Here is a 21906-nt window from a genome sequence, read left to right as displayed (position 1 = left end):
TGTGTTAATGCTGGTTCCAAACTAAGTCTTTTATTATTTTGATATTATGGCTGACAACAGTGGCGTGGTTGCCGAGGCTCAAATGCGCTGACTCTTTGTTCGATGACAGCAGGTACTTCGTTTTGTCCTCTGTTACCATCAAACCCACCTTTTCCGCTTTTTTTCTATTTGAAGTAAGCAGAACTTACGGCGCGGCTGTTTAGGCTGATAATAACAATGTCATCAGCATACGCCAGTCATTGCACGTTTTTGTAGAATATTGTTCATGGGCAGTAAAATTTTCTGCAGGTAGTAAAATTTTCCCTGCATCAAATTAAGGAAATCTTCGTTTAGTTTCGACCGTTCGGAGAGGTCCTTTCGAACTAACTGACCTGTTGTTGTTGTTCAACGCCATTTTGCATAGCCGTATATGTTTTTCGGGGAAACCAAAGTCAGACATAGTGGTATATAGGCAGCTCTTTTCCGTGCTGTCGAAGGTGGCTGCGGTGCACCTACGAAGTATAAATATAAGATAAACGACAATAATAGATCAGAACGAAAAATGACACTGATGAAAAAATTTTATGCTAAGTAAGTTGACAGACTTCCTCATTCTCTGTCTGCGCTTCGACGGGGCTCAAGGTTGCCAGGCAAATACTTGAAGAAAATAGCTTGAACTGCAGGCGTGGCAGCGTTTATGTTGACAGCCAATCAGCAATTAAGGCAATAATCTTCCATAGCACAGAATTTTAAATTGTGTTAGAGTGTAAGAAATCCCTGAAAAGAATCGGGACACGGAGAACCATACATCTATCCCGGGCATATGGGAATAGATGGGAATGAAAAAGCAGATGAACTAGCTAAAATCGGCGCATCCATTGAAGCTTGCTTGGGTCTTGTAAAATTGTGGAGGTATTTTAACCTTAGACTTACAAAGTTGCTTCTACCATTAAAAAGAGAGGACTGTAGACTCATGACGGGTATTCTGACTGTACACTACCTTCTCTCGTCTTATTCCTTTAGCCGTAGATCGAGCATTAAAAAAGATTCATAGTTCGGGCTATGTATCATATATAATACAGACTGAAATTTATAGAGAAAAAGTATACTATTATTATTGTTTACTCTTTTATTGAAATTATTTTTTTAAATTTTGACAATTCTAAATATTACTAATACATTCTACGCAAATATTTTCATTATGTTTATCATTACAACATGGTTTGTTACATAAGTAGCAGAATGGTGATGTCCATTTATTTTTATTTCCTCCAAAATAATAGCAACTTTGACACTTTGCACGGTTTGTTTTTGGCGTAACAATTTTTGGTTCCTTGGATGAACCAGCATCTCTATCATCATTGCTTTTCGATTGAATTTTCGAAAGTAACGTGGCAGATAGTTCGTTTCTAGGGCCTCTATTTTGAATTATATAATGGATCACCATCCAATTATTGTCAAAATTATCACCCGAGTCCGGTAAAGTGCTTTTGGAAGAACGGCTTTCTATTTCTGCACCAGAGCCAGAAACATCATCATCTTCTTCACTTTCATTTAGTACTTCACTTAGTAGTTCTTCAAGGTTAAAAACTTTGCACTCGACATTATTTTTTATTAATATTCACTAAATATTTTGCAAAAACTGAGAAACCACCACAATAACCGAAGCACAAAGAAATTTTCGCAAAACGCGTCCCGAACGGTAAGCAACATAGCAAAAACACATATGAAATACCGCATCTATCAAAAATGATACATAGCTTGAATTATGAAGTTTTTGATTTTCTCAGGGCCTACTTGTTAAATTTTTTCTAAACATGTTTGAAAATAACAGCAGTAGCAAGATAAAAAAGTCACGAAGAATGGGGTAGATAAACTTTATTTAACGAAAGTTATGACCTCACAAAAATGAAATGTATCACATTTGATACAAATCTCGATTATCGGTTAGGCTTGGCCAATGATAGCAGATGTAGGAAGTGCGGGTTGGTGGAGGAAACAGTCGCTCACGTTTTGTGCCTGTGCAGTTGTTTCATAAGACTCCACCTATTAGGAGTGATACGTCTGCCATATCTAGACGCAGCAAGTGGCGAAAGTCCTAGAAAGCCTTTAGTATTTGCAGAGTTATTTTATAGCATAGGTCCTAATTTTTGATAGGGTTTTTCAGCTTAGCCGTTAAACCAACTGGTATTCTGCCTATGTGAAGTTTTCATGAACCGGCCAGTTAAACCTAACCTTACCTAATTTTACGTTCAGTCCCAACCGTTGCATTTAGAAAATTATCACTAAACGATTGACCAACCCTTGTGTACGCTAAAGCGCCCAATGATTTCTTGCTGTCTCATATATGTAGGATCATACTCTTCGGACAGAAAGGCAACGAATCTACTGAGCATAATACCTTAGTATTTTAACATAGTAGGTTTTATATTTTATAATGTAACGAATGATGTGAATCTATAAAAGGGGGGCATCTATATAATTGCGTTTCAGTTTGTAAAATTTTCTAAAGCATTTAGATATTGAAATCGTTTCTTTGTAATAAAATATGTTACTAAATATTCTTTGTAGCAAAATGTGTAACTAAATATTCAATAAAATATAATCATTATTATACACATAATTGGGGCTCAACCGGGATTATACGGTTAAGCTAAATCCCACCCGGATTAAAAGTAAAATTAAAGAAAGATTTCGGAGATTAGAGCGTCGTGAAATAATATAAAATGCAAAACACAATTTGCAGAGACAAAAAGAATTATATGGTTAAAATATATAAAAACGAACGAATCATTAAAATTACCAAAAGTATTATAGAAAAATAACAGAAAAAGGTTGAACTAAATTGAAATGTATATGATTTTCTTCCGATCTGTTTGGATAATATTTATGTATATTTTAAGCTACGCAGATCTGTTGTGTTGGGTGCAAATAAAAATAAGAATAAAGATTATTCCACCTTTCAGCTCGACGTTTCGCCAAATTTCCTTGGCATCTTCAGGAGCGTGACACTGTATTTATTTAATAAAACAACAAAGAACACAATCAGATACACATAGATTTGAAATTTAAAATATTGCAAATAAATATTGATTGCACAAAAATTTTTCTTACTTACAATGATGGAAAATTAACGAAAAACACAATTTTTACTAAAACATTTAAAACATTTGAATATTAAAAAATTGCGGAAAGTTAATAAAGTACAAAAAATCGATACCACCTACATGCGGTAAACTTGTCATACTAAAAATTAAATTACAAACATAATAGGTACGCGGCGGCGATATTGTCTGTATCTTCTTTTTTGTTTATTATGTTTCCTCTTTTCTGCAAAATTCTTAGGCTTTCTAAAGTGTAACGCGCTTTTTCTCTCCTTTCGGTGTCTATTATTTTTATGTTTTCAAAATCAGCTGTGTGTTTGTTTTCTATTGCATGCTGTGCTTTGTTTTTGTTTACGTATATCTGCTTCGTGCTCAGCTACCCGCGTGCCGATCGCCCGCTTTGTGGTCCCAATGCAGACCTTATTGCAGCTATCTTCTTTATTCCCTTTACAATGAATTTCGTAAACTACATTGCTACGTTGTTGGAGATCTATGGGTGTTTTTGTTTTTGTAAAGCACGTTGCCAAAGTGCAGTTTGACCTGTATGCTAGCGCAGTGTTTGTGTTTGATGTTTTTGTCAAGTCATGTGTGAAATTTTCTGTGAGCCTAGGAATGTAAGTGACACTGAAGTATCGCTTTGTCTGGTTATTTGTATCTGAAGACTGTGTTTTTTGGGCTATATTTTCTATTTCCATTTGTTTCTGATTTATTAAATTTGATATGATATGGCCTGGATAATTATTCTTTTTAAGCGTCAATTTAATTTTCCTAATATTTGCGTCATGAAAACTTTGATGGCTGATAGATAATATTTTGTCTATAAAGTTCTTCGCCGTATTTATTTTGTATTTGAAAGGCTGTGAGGATATAAAGTTTATGAGGCGCCCAGAAGAGGTTGGTTTCGAATACCAATCCAATATTAGTTTGTTATTGAGCCTGCGTATCCGTGTGTCTAGATAGGGGATGTTGTTGTTTTCTTCTTTTTCGATCGGAAACTTTAGTCGATTATGATATTTATTTAACACATCTAATATAGTATTTGTGTCTTTTCTTGGGATGATGGCGAAAATATCATCTACATATTTGACTAGGAACTTTATTTGTATGTTGTGTTCTTTCTGTAATTCAATAAAAGTGTGTGAAAGCGCGTCATCCATTATTATATTGGCAATGGTTGGGGAAAGGGGGTTGCCCATAGGCATTCCATATGTTTGTGTATATATGTTGTTGTTGTGCACGAAATAATTGTTGTCTTTTAGGCAGAACTCTAAAATATTGTGAAACTTGCTCTTAGGTATATTCGTATATTCCTTTATTTCATCCCATTTTTGCATTATTATTTTGGAGGTCATATTTGTTGGTATATTAGTGAATAACGAGACGACAATGTGTTAAAAAAAAGAAAAAAAAATTATAGTCAAAATTTCATAATTTTTCCAAATAAGTTTAAAATTCGCTTTTGTGTGAATCAAAAGTGAAAACTGAACAGAAATAAGTAATATTTATACATATGGTTGCATGCGCATTAATATTTTGTGGTGCCACATGATGAGGCATAGTGATAAAATGATAACTGTTTTTTTTTCATTTTATTGCAAAAACTTCACGCAGAAACAAAAAATAAAATTTTAATGTTATCTGCAAGCAAGAAGAACACAAATTTTCATTTAGAACAGCGGAATGTTCATGTTGTTAAATAATAATTGTTTATAAATTTGTAGTTATTTATTTATTTTATTTCATATTAGATGAGATACATTTAAGATTTAAACTAGAATCAGATTTACAATTAGGGTATATTTCCTGTATGACTTTAATAGCTTTTTCAGCGCAGATATTAATTCGCTTTAAATTCGAAATGACCCAGTGTTTAATAAAACACTTATGAGCAGTTTTAAATTGCTTGACGAATTTTTCCAAACTTTCAAAATCATTTATTTGGAAACGATGATCAGAAAACCATACGTCATACCATGCACTGCATATGAATTCGCAAAAGTTTTATTCTGTGTTCAGGAATGAGAATGAACGTTAAAATCCCAAGAATAGCTCTTGAATTCTAGCGAGCGTTGCTGAGCGATGGAAGAACTTTGAATTTTATGTATGGAAATATGTTGTTTATCTCATAGTGTTTAACACCTTGCCCTAGTTCATATAAAAACTGCATATCATCACGCCATTTTGTAGATTTTATTTCTAATTTATCTCCGGTTTGTTTGTAGTTTTGTTTCAGAATGTCGTAGTAATTATCAATTCGGAAAAAATATCATAAGAGATGTTTGGCGATATTAACTTTCCAACAAGTAACTCATCCATTACAAGATTCAAAATTAAATCTAGCACGTGATGCTGGCAACCAATATACTGCTACGGCGACAAACCTTTTTTCTCAAAACAAGTCTGTAGTGACTTTACAGCTCCATTATTTTTTCCGGTATTAACGTTTGTTGTATCACAAACTATTATTTTGATGGAATTCCACAGTTGAAATTTATCCAGGACATTCTTAATTGCTTCAAAATGTATAGAAAATGAATTAAAGCTTTAAAAATATATTATTGAATAGGTACCTTCAAAAATTTTCAAACTTTTTCCGTTTTCAAGAACCATGACCGCTATCCTTACTTCTTTTGTTTCATTTATCAACACAACGGCCCGCACTTCTTTTTTCCCAAATTTCTTGCCATCAAAATGAACACACCAAATATCATCTCTTAAAACAGTTTTATAGTTTTCCTCCAAACGTTGCGCTGCTTTTATCGATGCTTTGTAAATACCAGATTGTGACGGTGTTGCTAAATCAACTCCTTCTTTTGCCAACTAATTACATATTTTAGTGGCATTTTTGGTGCTAACAGTGGCTTTTGTAACCATTGCCACTGCCGCTTTTGTTGAACAATTCACTTGTTTGATTCTTGAAGGAGCTCGATATTCAGCAGCAGATGGGCTGTGTGATTGCTGGATAGTTTCGGTTGATGTAGAACTGTCGAGTTCACTTCCACTAATAGACAAGGTGCTTTTAACATTTTCTTCATTATCAGTTTGTTTAAAAGAGCAGCTTTGGAGGAATGCACATCAAGAGCTTTAGCTGTCGTGTACCCAACTTCTCCATTCGTAGATATTTGAAGTTGATATAAATCTTTGTCCTCAGTAGTTAGCCAAATACCTTTTAAATTAGTTATATCACATAACTTGTCGAACCTCATTATGACATTTCTTCCACCTGGATATTTTAGAAATTTTAAATAATCATTTCATATGTTTGTTATTTTCCGTTCTATAAATGTACTTCTTATGCTTTCAAAGTTTAGTTTAGACCACAAATCAATCATTTCATTTGTAATAATCTGGCATCTTTTCTTTTTTAATATTTCCGTTTTCGCTAATTCATTATACCTTCCTATTATAACGGTCTGTTTTGGAATCTTGCACAGTTCACTTAAGGCTTTTTCAATGTTATTGATGTCTCTTCTTTTATTCTTGGATTTTTTAAAGATGGTTCAGTTATTTTTTTTTATTTTTTTTAAAAGACATTATTAAACAAGACACCTCGAATGCTAAGAGACCAAAAGCAAACTATATGTAATTGGAAAGTTGATGACAAGCGCTTTGATTATTTCATAAGCCATTTGCTCTAATAACCGTTATGTGTTGTGCAGAAATACAAATAAAATACGAAGGACGAGCAAAGCAAAACAAACAAGAAAAAAGGCACAAATAAGTTCATTTGGCAAATGTGTGGAATTTGCATTCAAATTTTATTTTTGGTTTCTGCGTGAAATTTTTGCAATAAAATGAAAAAATAAAAACGCAGTTATTATTTTTTCACTATCACGTGGTGCCATGTAAAATAGGTGTTAGAAAAATGTCATACACCTAATGCACATACTAACGTGCTCGCGTGTATCTCAAGCTCATGCGAATATGATATAAGAACAATCGAATGTGGAAACTAGTATATGTACCGTTACGCGGGAGCTTAATACTCGCCTTAAAACTTTAGCACGTTTCATCACCGTCAAATTTGTTTCTATACTCGCGAACGCAGTCTGACTGTGTTTGCAAATCGATTGTTGCAGGTGAACGCAATTTGAGTGCGTTCGCTGTTTGACTGTTTTGAGCGTTGTCTCAAAAATCGCACCCAATACTGTGTTGCTCATATTTCCGCCTTTCAACCACAACTGCCGGCAGAAGTAGCATAAAATTTTGACCCAAGTATATTCTCTCCAAATAGCTTCTAAACGAGGTGAGTTATTTGACTTAAAATAAGGGTAGAGATGCAGTGTTGGATGTCCCTGTTATTAAGCGAAAAGAAAAAAGGGGACAGCACACGCATCAACGTGGCAGCCACACTTAAGCAGCGCATACACATACTCAACGAGCCACTGCATCAGCATCCACATCAGCGGCAAGCGAGAGAAACAGGCAAAAGGTCAGAGCAGCGTCGTAAAGGTAGCAAAGAGTAAAATCGCCGCGAGGTTAAACGCTCATTACCCTGTGCTAATTGTTACAACCGAAGCGTAAGGGCGAACATTTTCGTTATAGTGAGAAGTGGATGTATAGTTATTATACGATATTTACCATAGCGCGCAAAGAAGAGCAGTGTCCCGTGACACACTGGAAAAATTCTGTTAGCTGAGCAAGTCTCTGATTGATAGCCAAGAGCATTGCAGAAATCTTGCTGGATTCGCTCCATCTGCGCAGAGTACAGACGTGAAAGCGAGCGCATTAGATATTTTTGGATGCGCTTAATTGGTTGAGGGTTCAGCTACTCAGTTTTGCTCAAAACGAGTATTTGAGCTGGTGGCGCGCTAGCGCTCAACGTAAAGTTGCATGATCAGGAAATCGGAGTTGGCAGAGAACGCCGAAGCAAGCAAGCGGAGTAGCTAGGAAGATTAGCTGGGTAGCAGACAATTGCATGATCGATTTAGTTTGAGCCTGGTTGACCCAAAGTATACGTATGTAAGCGCCTGGTTTAGCGTTTAGCTTGCAGAAAATGTAGACAAACTCGAGGAATTTTCTGGCATACACTCAATCGCAAGTATTTATAAGTTTCAAAGAAAAAGAAGAAATGCTCGAATCTGTGAGTGCAAAGAATCGCTAAAGTGGTGATTTTGGTTCGTTTAGATGAATTTAGTGCACATGCTGACATCACTATGATAACTTCAGGAGCTCATCCTCTAGGCGCCTTAGGGACTTCCGCTTCCGAACCCGTGGTGTAGGTATGAATACGCACAGGCTAAGTCAAGCGAAGCGAACCGCAATCGGCAATCGCCACTCTATCGCATACCGAGTGCGAAAGTAAATAACTTGATACCGAGGACACAATAGCATTTGAATTTTGTTCTTTGGATAATTGCCAAACCCGTTGGCATTAATAGTAGCATTAACAAGCAAGTAGATCACCCATTGAAATTCATATCGAATGTACGATGAAACATGAATTCCTGCATTCGTACATAGTGCATTTATTAGACTTATTTTGTTATACATAGATATACATACATATATAGACACCAACTTTCATACACATTTCATTTACTAGACTTGTTTTTTTATACACGCACATACATATATGGATAGAGTTGATGTCAACTGAGAGCAATTATTTTGTAAGTACATGTATATATATGGTTTATTAAGGGCCGGTTGTGGGCGAGTGAGATGTTGCTAAATTGGATATACAGCGATGATAAAGGAGCAGTGAATGTGAGAATTCGAGTTTTTTTTTTGTAATGCACTGACCAATATGTTTTAGATTCCATACATTTTGTTGAATGAGCCATACGGATGAAGTATGATAGTATGCTAAGGGAAGTTACGTATAGAGCGAGGAAATAGGTATGGTAATTTTAATGAAGCGAAACATATTTGAATAAAGCATTTGTATGTGAGAAATGGATCTCTAAATGAAACGGTCGTGTGTGATGATGAGGCGGGATGTGGGTGATCAAATCGGTATGTAGACAGACGGACGATGGGACGATAGGTGCTGTCAACGCGGATGAACACGGGCCATGGATACATGTTGGCGGCGTCATGGGAGTGAAGGCCGATCTTGAGAGGATGGACCCGAGCTACTACCTGGATTTTGATGGCGGAGAACAAAGGAATCGGTTGGACACGCGTTAGAAGGGGGGGGGGGGGGCTGACTAAAGATTGACTACAATGTTCGAGGGGGTGTTTCATGACTGTGTGCACTAGCTTAGGGGTCATGGTTTTATAGTTTTCCTAAACAACAGAAGAGCGGGTACGAGTTTCTGATTTGTTGCCGCAGTCGCAATGCAAATTCAGTGGTCTGCAAAACACCACCCCAGTCCGGCGAGCTCAGTCGCGAATACGCAGGCGTACCCAAGCGGACCGCAAGGTAATGTCATTCATGCCGCATGACCAGGGTAACAATAAGAAAATGGCGCCCAACGTAGGGCCCTCAAAACAGGGGGAATTCCAACAAATTTTTTTTTTGGACAGCTTGTGTCCACAGTCAAGTATTATAAGTTAGTTATATTTCAGACAGAGGTAGATAGTTAAAAGGGGGGTTGTTGATATCTTAATAGGCGATAATGAAAGCCTTTAACTGTGTCAACAATGATACATTTCTTTGATATGAATTTGGATCAGCTACTGATGATTTGTTTTAGGTGACGATTTTCATGAGGTTGATTTCGGGAATAGGGAATATCCGGGTCGGCCACTTTCTCTGAGGGAGAAATGGATATACATGAGGTAGACTTTGTAATGAAAGGGGGTTCCATAAGTGAAGCGGCTACTACCAGCGGGTTAAGGCCAGATGAGTATGAGGTAGCTTCCGAGGAACATATGGGGGAACAGAGTTTGTCCAACATGGAGGGAGATTCTAATCCCATCGGTCGGACAATAGAAAGAAGATATTATAGGAGGGCAGATAGGCAATGACTTTAGACGGATAGGAAGATTGGTCACCCCAATCCCAACGCATCACACACACAGGTTGAACATAATAATTGCTTTAAATTATAAAAGTTTCCAAGAATAAATCATATCGCGACTAGATCATTATTTTTCCTCAACTTTACCATTGGTAAGGTAAGCATTTTAATTGGTAAGCTCCTTCGATTGACAAGCGAGGCGGAGTTTGGTTTTGAACATTAGCGATACTTCTGTTTTGTTGAAAAGAACATCTACGCGCATACAAGTGCTCGAGTATTAAAAATATATATATATTTTTTTAAATTTTATTTTTATATATTACTATACTCTAATTATTGGGTATATCAATTTGACTGTTGGTCTGGAGACCAATCGACATTAGGGTAGTTACTTGCTCGAGACTTGCAGATTAGTCTCCGAACAATTGGATACAGTTTTTTTTGCGGTGCCACAGATTGCAGTAGATTTCCTTTTAGTTCTTCCGCGAAGGGAAAGAGGTTGCCATTTTGGCGCATTAACCAAAATATGGTCAGATAGTAGAAGTTGTCAAATCGCGATGGCTAAAAAGGGAGGTAAAAAGGGCAGGCAAGCTTCTCCGAAGTCCACGGATGCAGAACAAATATCCACGGTGGAAGGAGAGCTCGAGGCCGCAGATTCGCGATAGGGACGGAGATTAACCTCTTTAGGGAATGTCACTTCACAGGGAGCGAGCGCGATATAAAAAGTAAGGGGAGAATTGCTAGCCAAATTTGAAATTATGTTTATACAATATCAAATGGATGTCAATCGTGCCACCACAGATGTGATACAGGATGCATGAACACGGTTCCAAAAGACGTTAAGGGTTTAGTAGAGCGTGTTTCTAAAGTAGAAAGTAGTCGCAAGCATGTGCAGGCAACCGCGCAGGATCAGAGAAGGGTTATCGACCCTGCTGCCGCTGCCGCTGAGGACTAGAAAGATGAAACAGAGGAGGAACAAACAGCCTCTGACCAAACCGCATTCTTCTCTTCAACTAAAATCCATCAATTCAGATAAGGACAAATACAAGTTTAAAATTATTACGGACTGGGGACTCAAATTCGATGGTAGTTCTAAGTCCATCCCAATTGAACGATTTTTATTTAGAGTGGAAACCCTACAGAGGCGACACAGAATCTCACCGGGAGGCCTGTACTTTAACTTTCACTTGCGGTTGAGCAGAGCTATCCTGGATGTATATGGAAGAGAGGTCCGGAGAGGAAGGAGATGGTTTCGACAACCCCAGGGAGGCACTGCTGGATCACTTCCGTAAAGCAGATTGTGACGAAGAGATTCTGTAGGCCATGAACGAAAGAAAGCAAGATATACGAGAGCCCTTCGATGATTTCTATACGGTCGTGAGAGGAATGGAGCTGACCATGAAGATGAAGTTGCCGGAGCTGAGCCTGTTAACTTGATGCGTAGGAATCTGAAGCCGAGGATAAAGAATCTAGTGTTCGGATGCAACATCACTACACTCAGCGAACTGAAGTCAGAATGCAGGCGCGCCTAAAAACATTTCGCCGAGTACGATCAGAAATTTACAAAAAGGAGGGATGTCGATGTATTAGACCTAGCACGCGCCGACGAGTTCAGAGACGTCAGCGAAGGAGCCGCGGTTGAAGCATTTGAAAGGAAGGTGCGTGAAATTACCCGAAACGAAGGCCCCGGTAAATCATTGGGCACGACGACTAAACCCAGAACTGTCGACCATGGTTGCGACTCTCAATTCCACGGACTGGTATGCTATAAATGCAATAAGGCAGGGCCCAGGTTTATGGTATGCGAGAAGTGCGGACAGGAAAACTGTTCTCCTGGCGGAAACACCAGGTCATCGTGCCAGGACAAGAGAGCCCCGGAAAACAAACAATAATCAAAAGCATACTGAAAAAGCGAACACAAAACGTGAACCCACATCCGCACAGACGCCAATCAAGATGCTACAGGAGAGGGAAAGGAAATACCGGGAGTTTCGCAGAAGGATATTCGGAATCGAAACCAAGGCGGAAGACGAGTACAGCACAGAAAGAAGCAGAAGGAAATGAAAGAAGATCAAGAGACTGCGAGAAAGGGATGAAGAAAGGAAACCCATGAAACGGGCGATAGCAGCAACAATAGTAAGAAGTGAAGGAGACCGGAGACCATACGCTGAAGTTCTAGTCGGAGACATATTCATAATGGGATTATTGGACAGCGGAGCCTCAGTAAGCTGCTTAGGGGGTCCTGCTTTAGGCCGTTTGAAGAGGGACAATTTCAAATAGGTTGACGAAAAGATAAAGACAGCCGATGGGAAAGGACAAGCGATAGTAGGAAAAGTAAGGATGAAACTGAAGTGGCGTGACAAGACAGCATACCTCGACTTGTTTCTGGTTCCGAGACTAAAACAAGAGTTGTATTTGGGTATATATTTTTGGGAGGCGTAGTGTCGAAGTTAAGCGTGGATAAGGCGGGAATGGTGGAGCTGACTCATGAGCAGGTTCAGGAGCTGGATCGCGTGAAGTCGTTGTTTCCATCGTCCTCCGAGCTGGGCCTAGGAAAAACCAGCCTAATGGAGCATGTCATAGAGGTGTATGACGAGACCATTCCGGTTAAACAGCGCTATTACCCGCTGTCACCCGTGAAACAAAAGCTAGCTTATGAGGAAATAGATCGCATGATAAAGCTCGGAATAATCGAAGAGAGTGACAGCGCGTCTAGTTCGCCAATCGTTTTGATCCAAAAGCCAGGAAAGAACAGGCTATGTGAAGGCATGCGAAAGCTGAACGAGCGCACCAAAAAGGACGCGTATCCTACTCAGCACGTCGAGGGTATCTTAAGTCGTTTGAAAGACACATTTTATATAACCGGAATTGATTTGAAGGATGCGTTTTGGCAAATCCCTCGGGCCAAGGAGGCGCGAGAGAAGACGGCATTCACAGTCCCCGGGCGGCCGCTTTATCACTTCAAAGTGATGCCGTTCGGGCTGTGCAACGTGTTCGTCTACACTGACGATCTTCTTGTGTGCTAACCAGATTTTGGAACGCACATGCAACATCTTTCGGAAGTGGCGGAATGCTTATCGAAAGCCGGCCTAACGATTAACCTGTTGAAATCTAAGTTTTGCCAAAAGGAGATCAATTACTTGGGGTTCATAATCGGCTAAGGTTAGTTGAGAACGGACCCGTCAAAACTACAAGCCATGTTGGACTTTCCGATACCAAAGACTACTAAACAGTTAAGATGATTCTTGGGCCTCACCGGATGGTATTTATACGCAACTTCGCCACAAAAACCGCGCGTTTGACGGATTGAGGAATGAATTTGTGATGACAACCGAGGCCATCGCGGCCTTCAAACAGCTCAAAAATGAATTGACATCGCCAAAGATACTCATCAACCCTGACCTCTCGAAACTGTTTTACGTAAAATTCGACGCTTCTGCAACGGGCATTGGAGCTGTATTCTTTCAGCTAGATGAGGAAGAGAATGAGCGGCCTATAGCATACATCTCGCAGAAGTTGAATGCAACCCAGGGAAACTACACGATCACGGAGTTGGAGTGTCTGGCAGCAGTGACTAGTGTCAAGAAATTCAGGCCTTATATCGACGGCATGCCATTTACAATCATTACGGACCACATGATCTTCAAATGGCTCATGCAGCAGAAGGCTCTCTCGGGAAGACTGGCGCGTTGGAGCTTAAAGTTACAGGCATTCGATTTCGACATTGTCCATCGCAAGGGAGTAAGGAATGTAGTCCCAGATATATTGAGCCGTGTTTATATGGATGAAATCGATGGCAGTGGGCTTGAGAGACGGACATTTCGTTGGATGATGCTGAGTTTCGGTCGGAGAGTTACCAGGATTTGCTCAAGGCTAAAGAGAGCAAAGCGGATCGGCTGCCAGACGCGAAGATAGTGGGGAATGTTAATTTTTAAAATAGATGGTTTCAGAACAGGTGCCGAGGCTGAGGAGTCGGCCTGGAAAGTATTGGTGCCGGAAGGTCTATAATATAACAGTGTATCGGCTGTACACTGGGGCATAGCCAAGACAGTGAACCGCTTGAGAGCGAGATACTTCTGGCCAGGCATGGTTGCTTTGGTCAGAACTTTCGTGGGTAATTGTGACGTGTGTAAGCGCAGTAAGGCGACCAATGTGATAAGCAGACCTCTTATGGGTAAACAAACGGTGACCGAAAGACCTTTCCAAAGACCTACGTGGACTTCTGCGGACCATATCCCCGATCTCGAGACGGAAACAGCTATGTATTTGTCCTGTTAAATCATTATTCGAAATTTCTGTTCGTCAAGCCGATGAGGAATGCTACGGCAAAGGAGGTGATCCGATACATGGAAAGAGATATATTTCATATTTTCGGAGTGCCCGAGATAATCCATTCAGACAATGGGCGACAGTTTATGTCGGACGCATGCAGTGATTTCCAAAAAGGTTATGGTGTTAAGCATGTTAGGACAGCTGTCTATTCCCTGCAAGCTAACGCCTCAGAAAGGATCAACAGATCACTACTAGCTATCGTCTGATCTTATATTGCTGAAAATTACCAGAAATCTTGGGACACACACTTGTCCCGAGCTGCATTCGCAATACGTAGTGCGGTGCATGACGCCATACAAACCGAACCGTATCGGTTCATTTTCGGGCAGACCATGGTACAGCACGGATAGACTTATTCGCTTTTACGCACACTCGGAGAAATGACCGACTCGAGTGTGGAGATAGCCCCGAAGGATATTCGGCCTAGACTGTTACGCGACAAAATACAAAAGTACCTGAGGTCCGCGTATGAGAAGGGTAGCAAGGTATATAACACGCGCGCTAGGCCAAAATTTTTTGCAGTAGGGCAACTTGTATATCGGAGGAGTTTTAGACAGAGTGATGCAGCAAGGGAATTCAGTGCTAAGCTAGCCCCCAATATCTTAGAGGGGTGTTCTCGACGAGTGTTTATACGAGCTAGCGGACATGGGAGGAAGACTCATCGGAATCTCCCACGCCAAGGACTTTAAGGTATGAGCCAGGGCCTTGGGTTCGAGTTCTGGTAAGCCAGCACGCACAGAAGCAGCTCCCCGTTTCTCGAGCTCAACGGATCATCCCAGGCCGATTAGCTCGCCCTGTTACGCGAGAGCTTAATAATCGCCTTAAAACTTTAGCACGTTTCATCACCGTCAAATTTGTTTCTTTGCAAATCGATTGTTGCAGGTGAACGCAATTTGAGTGCGTTCGCTGTTTGACTGTTTTTAGCTTTGTCTAAAAATTGCACCCAATACTGCGTTGCTCCTATTTCCGCCTTTTCAACCACAACCGCCGGCAGAAGCAGCATAAAATTTTGACCCAAGAATATTCTCTCCAAATAGCGTCTAAATGAGGTGAGTTATTTGACTTAAAATTAGAGTAGAGATGAAGTGTAACGAACTCATCAATATTTCAGTTGGATGTCCCTGTTATTACGCTACGAAATTAAGCGGAAAGAAAAAAGGGGACAGCACACACGTCAACGTGGCCACCACCCTTAAGCAGCGCATACACATGCCCAACGAGCCACTGCATCAGCATCCAAATCAGCGGCAAGCGAGAGAAACAGGCAAAAGGCCAGAGCAGCATCGCAAAGGTAGCAAAGAGTGAAATCGCCGCGAGGAACAAACGTTCATTACCCTGCGCTAATTGTTATAACCGTAGCGTAAGAACGAACATTTTAGTTATAGTGAAAAGTTATTATACGATATTTACCATAGCGCGAAAAGCACACAAAGAAGAGCAGTGTGCCGTGACACACTGGTATAGATTCTGTTAGCCAAGCAAATCTCTCATTGATAGCCAAGAGCATTGCAGAAATCTTGCTGAATTCGCCCCATCAGCGCAGATTACAGACGTGAAAGCGAGCGCATTAGATACTTTTGGATGCGCTTAATTGGTTGAGGGTTGAACTACTCAGTTTTGCTCAAAACGAGTATTTGAGCTGGTGGCGCGCTAGCGCTCAACGTAAAGGTGCATGATCGGGAAATCGGAGTTGGCAGCGAGCGCCGAAGCAAGCAAACAGAGTAGCTAGGAAGATTGGCTGTGTAGCAGACAATTGCATGAGTGATTTGGTTTGACCCTGGTTGAGCCAAAGTATACGTATGTAAGCGCCTGGTTTAGCGTTTAGCTTGCAGAGAATGTAGGCAACCTCATGCAATTTTCTGGCATACACTCAATCACAAGTATTTATAAGTTGCAAAAAAAGAAGAAATGCTCGAATCTATGAGTGTAAAGTATCGCTAAAGTGGTGATTTTAGTTCGTTTAGATGAATTTAGTGCACATGCTTGCATCAGCATGATAACTTCAGGAGCTCATCCTCAAGGCGCTTTAGGGACTTCCGCTTCCGAACCATTGTAGGTATGAATACGCTGAGGCTAAGTCAAGCGAAGCGAACCGCAGTCGACAATCGCAACTCTATCGCATACCGAGTGCGAAAGTAAATAAGTTGATAACGAGGACACAATAGCATTTGAATTTTGTTCTTTGGATAATTGCCAAAGCCGTTGGCATTAATAGTAGCATTAACAAGCAAGTATATCACCCATTGAAATTCATATCGAATGTACGATGAAACATGAATTCCTGCATTCGTACATAGTGAATTTATTAGATTTATTTTGTTATATATAGATATACATACATATATAGACACCAACTTTCATACACATTTCATTTACTATACTTGTTTTTTTATACACGCACATATATATATGGATAGAGTTGATGTCAATTGGGCTTAGTGCGCAGGCACTGCTAGCAATTATTTTGTAAGTACATGTATATATATGGTTTATTAAGGGCCGGTTGTGGGCGAGTGAGATATTGCTAAATTGGATATACAGCGATGATAAAGGAGCAGTGAATATGAGAATTCGAGTTTTTTTTTGTGTAATGCACTGACCAATATGTTTTAGATTCCATTAAAAATATTAATGAATTTTGTTGAATGAGCCATACGGATGAAGTATGATAGTAAGCTAAGGGAAGTTACGTATAGAGCGAGGAAATATGTATGGCAATTATAATGAAGCGAAACATATTTGAATAAAGCATTTGTATGTGAGAAATGGATCGCTTAACGAAACGGTCGTGTGTGATGATGGGGCGGGATGTGGGTGATCAAATCGGTATGTAGACAGACGGACGATTGGACGATAGGTGGTGTCAACGCGGATGAACACGGGCATTGGATACATGTTGGTGGTGTCATGGGAGTGAAGGCCGATCTTGAGTGGATGGACCCGAGCTACTACCTGGATTTTCATGGCGGAGAAAAAAGGAATCGGTTGGTCACGCGTTAGAAGGGGGGGGGGGACTGATTAAAGATTGACTACAATCTTCGAGGGGGTGATGCATGACTATGGTGCACTAGCTTAGGGTTCATGGGTTTATAGTTTTCCTAAACAATAGAAGAGTGGGTACGAATTTTTTTTTTCTGATTTGTTGCCGCAGTCGCAATGTATGCCGAAATTAGGCCGAGCTTCTCTTCCTATTTGCGTCGTGCTCCTTTTAATTTTCCCTACAAATTGGCCGGACGGGACCTACATGTTTTATGCCGAATCCGAACGGCATCTGCAAGGCAGATGAGTTTTCACTGAGAGCTTTTCATGGCAGAAATACACTCGTAGCGCTTGCCAAACACTGCCGAGGGGCGACCCCGTTTAGAAAAATTTTCTTCTAATTGAAAAACCTTATTTCTAAAATTTTGATGTTGCTTTGCCCGGGGTGTGAGCTCAGGGCATACGGGGTGGTAGGCGGAGTACGCTACCATCACACCACGGTGCTCGATTTCTTACTAGGCGAAAATAAAAGCCTTTAACTGTGTCAACAATGATACATTTCTTTGATATGAAGTGATAATTAGTTTTAGGTGACGATTTTCATGAGGTTGATTTCGGGAATTGGGAATATCCGGGTCGGCCACTGGTTTTCTGAGGGAGAAATGGATATCCATGAGCTAGACTTTGTAATGAAAGGGGGTTCCACAATTGAAGCGGCTACTACCAGCGGGTTAAGGCCAGATGAGTATGAGGTAGCTTCCTACGAACATATATGGGGAACAGAGTTTGTCCAACACGGAGGGAGATTCAAATCCCGACGGTCGGACAAAAGAAAGGAGATATTATAGGAGGGCAGATAGACAATGCTTTAGACGGATAGGATGATTGGTCACCCCAATCCCAACGCATCACACACACAGGTTGAACATAATAACTGCTTTAAAGTATAAACGTTTCCAAGAATAAATCATATCGCGACTAGATCATTATTTTCCCTCAATTTTACCATTGATAAGGTACGCATTTTATTTGGTAGACTTCTTCGGTTGACAAGCGAGGCGGAGTTTGGTTTTGAACATTAGCGATACTTTTGTTTTGTTGAAAAGAACATCAACTCGCATACAATTGCTCGAGTATTAAATCTATATATATTTTTTTAAATTTTGTTTTTATATATTACTATACTCTAATTATTGGGTATATCAATTTGAAGGTTGGTCTGGAGACCAATAGAAATTAGGGTAGTTACTTGGTCGAGACTTGTAGGTTAGTCTCCGAACAATTGGATACAGTTTTCTTACGGTGACACCGATTGCAGTAGATTTCCTTTTACTTCTTCCACGAAGCGAAAGAGGTTGCCATTTTGGCGCATTCACCCAAATAAGGTCAAATATCCACGGTGGAAGGAGAGCTCGAAGCGGCAGATTCGCGATCGGGACGGAGATTAACCTCTTTAGGGAATGTCACTTCACCGGAAGCGAGCGCGATCGAAAAAGTAGGGGGAGAATTGCTAGCCAAATTTGAAATGATGTTTATACAATATCAAATGGACGTCAATGGTGCCTGAAGGTTTATTGCATTTCCGCTAGACACTTGTCAATTTCCGACCTAAATTCATTTTGTTTCCTTTGTTTTTCTGAGAAATGAAAATTTGCTTTTTATATCGAAAATGTTGGGCACAAATATATAACAAAAATCAACTTGTTTGCGAAATAAGTTAACAGAAGTAGTATGCAATAATTTTCAATTTGATTTATGCTTTTTTTATGGTACAGTCCGGTAAAAAAATACAAATAAAAAACATGTTCAGTTCATTTATTAAATGGGCAATATTGGTCTTTCTTGCCCTTTTGGAAACTGTTTTTAAAATTTTTACTTTCCGATAAAGTTTCATCGGTGTCACAAGCTGGATCTCGAATCAAAAGTAAGCTAATGTCATACACTCTAAAACTTTTGTATGAAATTCATATTAAAATGGGGGTAAATTCTTGTTGAAATAATATTTTGTGTAAAAATGCCCATTTTTTGTACGTATTCATGTTGAAAATAAAAAAAATTGATGATACTACTATAAAAGAACCTATAATATTTTGCTTTACACCCAAAAAGTACGTAGTTTTATGCAAGAAGAGTGCAAGGGTATACACGCTTTGTAATTTCACACAACAATATGTAAATTTCGGTCACTTATTATCGTGTTTTGCTTCAGCTAACTGTAAATTTTCATTTTCTGTGAAATCGTCGCGTTTATCGCCTCGTGGCGGGATAGTTTAAACATTTACTGAACGATTTGTTACCTACTTAGCTACGCTCTTTCGCCCTCAAAATTTATGTGCTTTCGTCTTAACTAGCTTACTTATTATTCCCACCTAGAAACTTACTTGCATTATATTTATATCAACATGTGTTTAGGCAGGATGCCTAAATTTCCGCATCTGATTGCGATCCCCCCAATGCAACTCTGCAAATGGATACTCGATACTCGACTTAATTTATAACCACCCACACCATCACCGCCACATGCATGTGCATGCATGTACATGCACGTGTATGTGTGCTTTTTGTCAGCACTCATGCATATGCATGTCGGGGTTGATGTGTGGGTGCCTTTCCCCTCCAAAACGGAGGATTTTGCGGGTCAACGGTTATAGCTTTCAATACAACCGGCCTCTTGGATTTCAACAGCCGTACAGCACGCATCTGCCGCCAACGATCACTGCCGTTTTATATTCAGGTAATATTGTACCCTAGCTATTTATCTTTACTGAATAAAGATCATCTTTTATAACGAGAAATTCTCGTCTTCTCTTGTCTTTTTGCACATACTCGCGCTTATTGAGATCGACCCCGGTGCGCCCACCTACTCAGGATCAGACGCACCCCGGCCGAACATTTGGTCCTTCTCACCAGGAATTTGAAACACAGCGCCTATATACAGTCCACATCCATACAAAATCATTTTATATACACGCTTGGTGGTACACTTTGGTGGTAAAATTCTTTTGGTGATATTAAACAGAAGCTGATAAACACGCTTGGTACACTACAGTTGGCTCACAACATCTGGGTAAAACACTGAGGAAAGGACAGCCAGCTAAAGCAATTTCAACATCGCAAGCCAACTTGCCACATCATCACCACAACAGCAAATCACCAAAAAGTTCACTAAGTAAGTGCAATATTTCTTGCCGCTTTTTTTTTTGGTTATAATAAACTATACAAAAACCGTGTAAAAATATGTATTGTGAGTGCCATACACGTAGTAATCGTATTTAACCGCGAAAAGTGTGAATAATTTATTAGTGTCGAAAAGATAATTAAGTGCAAACGCGGGACATTAACGTTGTCTTAGATCTCTTGTGACTATCTGGTCTGTCCCCCCACCAGCGGTAAGGCTCTCCAGACACAGCACAAGGAAGAGGTGCACATAACCTCACTTTCACAAAAAATTCACGCCATTCGATTGCGGCAAATTTCACTTTCTTTTGCGTCACTATTATTTTCACTAATTTCTCTAATCAATCTTTGTTACACAGTTTTGTTCTTTATTGCATAAGATTTATCTCACGATTTCACACTTTTCTTCGAGTTTATATCAACGCGCGCACTTATTTTATAATAAAATTAAACGTTTGGCGAGTGGCGCCCTTTACCTCACACAGTACACATTGGTGTTGTTCCCCTCTACTCCCTGTTTTACAGCACAAATACTCTGCAAAGTCAGACAAAATAAACAAATTAGGAGTAATAACTAAAATTTTGCGTAATTTAATAGTTGTTGGTTGGGTGATTCGAACAGGTTCATACAAATTTATATTCCTCACTAAATTTGTCCACAAATTTTTCAACCATGAACATGGATTCCTACATTAGATTGGCCGATCGAATAATCGAATTCGAGGCCGATTTTAATGATATAAATGCGGCTCTGCACACTGTACACACTCTTGCAATACAGCAAAAAGAGTTGCAAGTCAAGTGGGAAAAAGCAGATAACGCCCTAGAGGAGTTGCTTGGATCTGAAACGCTTAACGCAAAGAAAATTGCAGCGGTCAAGATCAAGCATAAAGTGGCATATGCCGTATTCTTGCGATGCATGTCGAACATGGCTGAACTTCAAGCCAAATTGAAGGAGGAAAAAGATAGGGCAGTCAAACCTGAGGGAGAACGCGCTCGCGAACACAGTATCCGCCTGCCAGCTTGCGATACTGAGGTATTCAAGGGTGAGTACCTATCTTGGCCAACGTTTCGTGACCGGTTCACGGCCATCTATAAAAATAACAGTCGCTTAAGCCCGGTAGAAAAGTTATTCCACCTTAACCAAAAAACCCAAGGTGAGGCAAAGGACATTGTCAAGAAATGTCCTTTGACAAATGAAGGCTTCGAAACAGCCTGGAAAAACCTATGTGAGAGATACGAAAATAAACGGATTCTCGTGAACTCACAACTACAAATTTTATTTAATCTAAAAAAGATAGATAGCGAGTGCGGCAGCTCAATCAAAACCTTACAGCGCGACATAAATAATTGCTTGGCATCCTTAAAAACACATCAGATATATGTTTCAAATTGGGATGCGATTATTACCTATTTATGTTCGACAA

General features: G+C 39.8%; 1 protein-coding gene and 1 pseudogene across 1 annotated transcript in view; one reads left to right on the top strand and one right to left on the bottom strand.

The window, feature by feature from the left end:
* LOC137235148 (glutamate receptor ionotropic, kainate 1-like) overlaps nt 1-21906 on the top strand; it is a 2828327-nt gene that overhangs the window by 182206 nt on the left and 2624215 nt on the right. The gene's annotated exons all lie outside the window — the stretch shown is intronic.
* Nucleotides 5313-7243, bottom strand: LOC137235156 (uncharacterized; annotated as a pseudogene).

The sequence above is a fragment of the Eurosta solidaginis genome, chromosome X, assembly GCF_040869045.1.
Source record: "Eurosta solidaginis isolate ZX-2024a chromosome X, ASM4086904v1, whole genome shotgun sequence".
Classification (NCBI taxonomy): domain Eukaryota; kingdom Metazoa; phylum Arthropoda; class Insecta; order Diptera; family Tephritidae; genus Eurosta; species Eurosta solidaginis.
The sequence above is the reverse complement of the archived record's forward strand: the minus strand, read 5'-3'. Positions and strand labels throughout refer to the sequence as shown.